The following is a 6767-nucleotide window of genomic DNA, read 5'->3' on the forward strand; positions in this document are numbered from 1 at the left end:
TCAAACTAAAAACATTTATTGATGTGATGTAATTTTGGCGTAAAAAAGTTTGAATCGATTTTTTTGCTTCATGCTTTAGTTTTGGGTTTCCCACTGTTCACACCCGCAAACTCTATCCATACGAGACCTAAACACATTTACGAGAAACATGACGTATGATTGGACTGAAAGTGACTTTGTAAGCTTTGGTTTTGAGTAGTATGTGAGAAGTGTTTCTCTTCTTCCTGCTGTTCATGTCCCAACCAGTAGAGTGCGCTGGTTTGGCAGTGCAGCCTGGGGAGTGGGGTGGGGAATTAAACCGCTGCTCTCTTTACACACCCACACGCAGCTATAATTTTACACATGCAAGGAGGCTCTGCAAAGGTTTCTAGGGCTTCGATTGTGTAATTCCTGTGTAATCTCTGTAATCTTTTAACGCAGAGCTGCTTGCATGTATGTTGTGACTTGTGAGGTATAATGTGCATTGTGTAGACTGTATTAGCAAGATTAAGTAAGAGACCTTTGCCATTAGAAGCTTTTAAATCCTTGCAGGTAGAGCAGATACTGCAGATGTACGGATAGTTATTATGATTATGGATGATCGTTTAAACGTCCCCTTCAATCAAAATTCACATTGCCCCCTGTTTTTTTTTTTTTGGATGACATAGGTCAAATGGAGTCTGTGAGCGGGTTTAAGTTTGATATCTATGGAGTTAGTCAATCGAAAGCAATAGCCTTTTGACACCAAACTGCTTGCAATACGGGTGGATTTGAATTCACCGCTATTGTGACGTAAAAAAAAACGATACTTACTGTATTATTCAAGTACCTGCCCGCTTCATGGTTGGTGCACGCCCACTCACCCAGGAAAAAATGGCTTCTTGTGCAAAGCTTTGCAAAACCCACCAGACTCAGAGGAGTGAGCGATAAATGGCTTCAATTTACTTTTTGGAGAAGTTCCTTAACCTTTTGGAATCCGAATCGCACTGTGTTTGGGGACATTTGGTGGAGGGTGACTTCGTAAACGTAAGCTTTCACACGCTGCTAGAAGTGCATTCCAGGTTTTGAGCGAGCAACCCAGCCGGACGATGCAGTATATACACTAAAAGCAAACGTATTGTGGTTTTACGACAATACTTAACGATATTCATAATTTAAGATGTAACTGCGGATTAAATAGGGAAGCCTGCAGTCATTGTCACCAAGATTTGCACAAGCGATGAGCGTCTCACGCAGGGCACACGATAGTGGATAAGAGAATCCAAGGTACCAACTGGGGGGACCGGGGCGTCTCGCTCACAGCGCGCCGTCATCGGATGCGAGCGTGCCGACTACTACTAATGATCCAATCAGAGCAAAGTTTATTTACATATTGAATGTTCATGAGAAATCCGGCTGTCTCAAAAGCCAGGAATAAAAGCCCAGCTATACTATCTTGAAAAAGGGCATCCTGGCAATTTTCAATGCAAATTACCTTGCAAATCCGATACAAAGACGTCATGGATTATTAAAAACAATAGCATGGGACTTTTAATACTGTATGTACTCATGGTACCTTAGGATTATTAATGGTACTTCTATGATGAACTGCTTTTGTACTCTTTCCAGTTGACCTTGAGTAGACACCAGATTTGTTCAAACAGTGCATTTTTTACTGCACCCCCTTTTCATCATTGTGCCATGTTGCTGTCAACCTGGATCGATGAGAAAATGTCCCTCAAAAGTTGCTCCAAAACCTCTGTTCGAACAGTTGTCCTGTGTTATGTCATGTAAGACATAATTGTACCTCACCTCACTAGAGCACCAAATTAGCAAACAAGCTTTTTTTTTTTTTTTTTTTTTTTTTTTGGGCTTTTTGCCACACTTTGACCAGAGATGTTGGTGTTCAGAGAAGAAGAATGTGAGAGGAGAAGAAGAATATACTATACACCAGAAGTTGTGTGTATTACGATTCAGATTCAGAGCGAATTCAGTATGTATCAATGGAGTGTGTGTGTGTGCGTGCGTGTGTGTGTGTGTGTGTGTGTGTGTGTGTGTGTGTGGAGAGTGTGGTCTGAAGACGCGTAGGCCGACGAAACATCGACATCCAGACAGTGCAATTAATTTTCCAAAGGGGCCATGTGAGAAACTGGAACGGTTGTTGAGGGCCACATGTTAACCTCAGCTGGGTTGTGGGTTATGCTGCCAACCACAATAAATTATTATTATTATTTTTTTTTTTTGGAATGTGAGCGGAAACTGGAGTAACCAGAGAAAACCCACGCAAGAACAGAAGACACACACACAAACTTCACACAGGAACGCTGGACCCTGGCTATGAACCCACGACCTCTGAACTGTGAGGCAGTGGTGCTAACTAGCTGGCCACCTTGCTGCCCATATCACATATAAGCTTTCAATCTTTTTTTTTTTGCATACGATTTTGTTCATTTGTCCTTCTCATTTTTGTTGACATTTTGTTCTATTTTTAAATAGTGGTAATTATACTCTGAAGTTGTGTCTCCTAAAATACATACAACCCTGTCACTAAAACATTTTTAGCCATCGAGAGGAAGAGACAAAAAAGTGAGCTGCATGACTCAGCAGAATCATCATCAAGCTAACTGCTATGACCATGGGTAGACCTAAGCTAGGGCCTCACTTTTATTTTTTAAATGTTTTTTTCAGCATTTTCAGCTGCAATAGAGTGTATCACTCAAACCGTCACAACCCTGTTACTCATATTATCAGAAAAGGCAGAGACGGAGACGGTATTTTTTCAACTGGAGTTTTGGTGAAGTCCATCTACAAATGGAAGACATTTGGAATGCACCGCAAGAACCTTGAATGTACCTGACACTGACAACATTTGGACACACCTCATACTATTGAACGAGACTGTACAGTTGAGAGTCGAAATTATTGAAAATAAATCATCATGACAAGAACTGGAACTTTGTATGTGCATCGTTTATTGAATGTTCACCTTCAGAACTTCACAACGTGATCACTGATTATAATGTGTCGTGGCAAAGTTTGAAAAAGAAAACGCTTATGACAAGATGCAATGCATATTTGACTTTGTTTTCTACTTCCATAATGCATTACCTCATGTACTTAGAAGATGAATAACAAATGGACAATTGTTATCTTAACATTTATTTTTAAGCAGTGTGTTGTGATTTGCTAAAACACTCGAATTTTCCCCTTTTGCATCAATTAAGGATTATTTGATCTCATCGTATTTTATCTTGTGAAATCGAAACTTTTCATTTCAACATTATTGTCCTGTTCTGATAAAACCGCTCCCGGGACAGCATGCACGCAAGCGTATTCAACTAAGTCCTCAAAAGTAGGCCCACAGCTCTTCAGCTGTATATGTACTGTATCTTTTTTTTTTCCAGCAAGTCATTTGTAAGAATAAATACATTGATTCAAGTGGATCCACCTGCCTCCAACATTGGGGAAAGAAATAATGAAAGTACACCATTTTTCGGTCATTATAAGCCATGCACAACGCTCCAATGACAACCTTCGGGTCGAATGTGACTTAACGACAGTATATTAGATGCTGCAGCGCTTGCTCAAGTGCACTCTGAGGACTCGTAGGAGGCCCTTAAGTGGCCTCTGTGGGCACATTTAGCTTAGTAGAACTTAATTAAATAGGTGTTGGCCCAAAAACAGAATCTGGCTGCCATGTCCCAGTGCACGTGAAGAAGGTCATTAAATGCTCTCACAGAAAAAAAGCACAAAATGTTATTGCACTTTTTGTATTGGCGACCACGCCGCTTCACATCTAAGTATATTGTGCCGTAAAAGCTTTATTTCTCTACCTCAACAGTCTATGACAAGAGATCTAAAAGAAGCAGAGCGAGTTCGTTTTTTTGTTGCTGTTTTTTTTTTTTTTTAAATTCATTTTAGTTAAGTTCTTGTGCCACCGCTATAAACCTGTTTCCAACCTCTGCGGATATCTGCTAGCGCGTGTACGAGCTCACCTGAGATCACAGACCTGCTGCTACATGGCAAGACAAACAGCCACATTACAGGCCCGCACGCTACAAAACAAGGCAACACAGATAGGTGCGTATGAAAAGGTGGGTGTTGAGTGGAGTAAGTCTGTGTTGTTGTGTGTGCGGTTTACTTGCCGGTTTCTGTGTAATTACCTGGGAAGTCTCCTGATGTAGAACCTTTGCCGTTCTCACAATGAACCCATTTACTGCTGCAAACCATCAAACACCTGCCAAACACACACCGACGGTTTCCATACAAGAGTGAGTACACACGCACGCACGCACACACACACACACGCACACACACACACTCACACCCATGCTGGCGCAGGCCTGGAGTTAGTACACGCACACAAACCATTTCAAACGAATGCAGGGAAATAAACAGAGACGAGAGCACACAACCCCTCCAACCTTCTGGGAATTTTACTATTCTGTGCTTCTCTCATCCCCCTTCACACAGACACACACACACACACACACACACATTCTTTTTCTCTCTCTCTCTTCATCTCTTCCTCTGCTCCTTTGTCTCCCTGATTATGCAGTCGATCCCGGGGTGCCCTACTCACTGAGATCATCCACCTGTCAATCTAAAGCACACATTCTCCACACATCTACTTTTTGCACACACTCCTCCACCAGTGATATTGATACAGAGGAAATATTAATGACTTCACTCACCTGCAATACGCTGTTGTGTCTTGCATTTCCAAACAGAGCGATATGCAATTCATCAAGGCGCTCTTCGAGAAAGAAAGAAATAAACCGAGTGAGATAACAGCACATGCGATGATATGTCAAAGAGCGTCACATCAAGTGGTAGAAATGCTAGATGGCGGGGAATTTTGACATATCTTTAAGAGATGTTTTGCTGTTTTTAAGCGCCTTGCCACGTGCATGGTGCAATTCCAGATCTTATTTTTGCACAAGATGCAAGTCATCACATGAGAAGCCATGCTCAGGCAGTGACGATAAAAGAGGGACACAGCTAGGCACAGTTGATAAATATATAAAGATCTCCTTGGTCATAGCTTTTGATTTGCATGCATATTGGATAATACATGCATAATTAAATGTATGTATATTTTAACATGTCTTTGCTTAAGCTACAGAAAGCAACAGCATGTTGGCCTACATACGTCAGAAGATTTATACATGAAAAAAAATTAATCTGTTGGAACAGAATTGCTGTGTTTGTATTACAAAAAGTGCTCGGCTGACCGGCAATTTAAATATGTGTAAAATGATAGGTTGTTTCCTCTTTAACTAGATAAGGAGCTGATAATATTCACCGATGCAACCTCAGGAGTTGTACAAACCATGAAAGGAATGAATTGAGGACTATTATATTGTGTACTTATGGAACATCATATCATAGAAAATACCGCCCTGAGCACTCCAGGCAGGATTTCAACATTCTGAGCCAACAAGTGGCTTTGCCTGGTAAAAGGAAGCGGGGAGCTTTCCAGAATACGTCAATAATTCACCTTCAAAATTCAATCAAAAAGAATCTTTTGTGTTTGGTAGGCAACATGCCATTGATGCCATGTGAATCATGTGGCGCTCGACAACGGCTCTTCCTAAAGGTTTCATATATTGTAGCTGGTGTGCAGCGACATCAACAACTGGCAATAAATGCTTCGCTCTACAACTTGGCAGAGAATCAGTAGACAATGTATAAACAGCACTGCAATTATAATTGTACAAAAAGTGGGGAGAGTTTTACTCAATGGTTGATGGATGGATGGACGCATGGATTTTGGGCTCATTTCATTTCTCAGCCTCACTCCATCACTCCCTGAGATCACGGGCCTGAGCCTCATGTGCGCTGATGGTAGAGGTTACCATGGCAACGGTGCGGTCTCGTGGCCCTGGATGTGCCCGCACACACAAGCCCACTCGTTCTTCTCTTCTCCCTCGATCTCTCCCCGCCGCTTCATGCATACACATTTGAAGCTACAGGTGCCCCCAAAAGTCTCCTTCCTGAGTTTGATTGACACGCTCAAGGGGCAGCGGATCACAATTAGTGATGTGGCTAATTTCCCACAATGCCCTGCAGCCACTGGGCAACCGCTGCGCCTGGTGCCAGCTCATCAATATTTATGACTGGTTTGATGAATATGCAGAGAATAAAGGGCTGTATGCAGGTGAAGACGCGCCATCCAATCAGAGGTTGCTGTATGTCCATGGTGGGAGGGGTGGCAGCGTAAAAGTCAACTTTATTCATATAACTTGGTTATTATTATTTGCACATTTCGATTCAAACCAAGGCCATCATGGTTAACATGTCTTCTTCTTCTTCCTGGCCTTTGTGTAGGGAGTTTGCATGGTTTCTACATGCTTTCCTGTTTTTTTTCCCAGCTTCCTCCCACATTCCAAAATCATACATGTTAGGTCGATTGAAGACTCTAAATTGTCCATTGCTGTAAATGTGAGTGTCAATGGTTCATGACCGGTTTGTGCCCCGGGACAGACTCCGGGTCAGCCGCGACCCGTGAGAGGATATGCACAATAGCTGGCACGTCCTAACGAAGCCTTGCTGCGTGAACTGATGAAGCCTGCTCGGATGAGAGGTGAAGCGTCTTCTAAGACAAACAGAACAGCCCAGTCGCGACCGATTCAATGCCCTGAGAATGAAAGGACCCGGACGAATGAATAGAAAATGGATTCATGGATAGGTTTTGATCAAGGCAAGTGCTACAGATCGAATCCAGTCATTGTATCTTTTGGATAGATTCCCTACATTCATGTGATGTAATCTGTTTACCATAGGATGATAGACATACAATTACATGA

The sequence above is a fragment of the Phycodurus eques genome, chromosome 18 (genome assembly GCF_024500275.1).
Source record: "Phycodurus eques isolate BA_2022a chromosome 18, UOR_Pequ_1.1, whole genome shotgun sequence".
Lineage (NCBI taxonomy): Eukaryota > Metazoa > Chordata > Actinopteri > Syngnathiformes > Syngnathidae > Phycodurus > Phycodurus eques.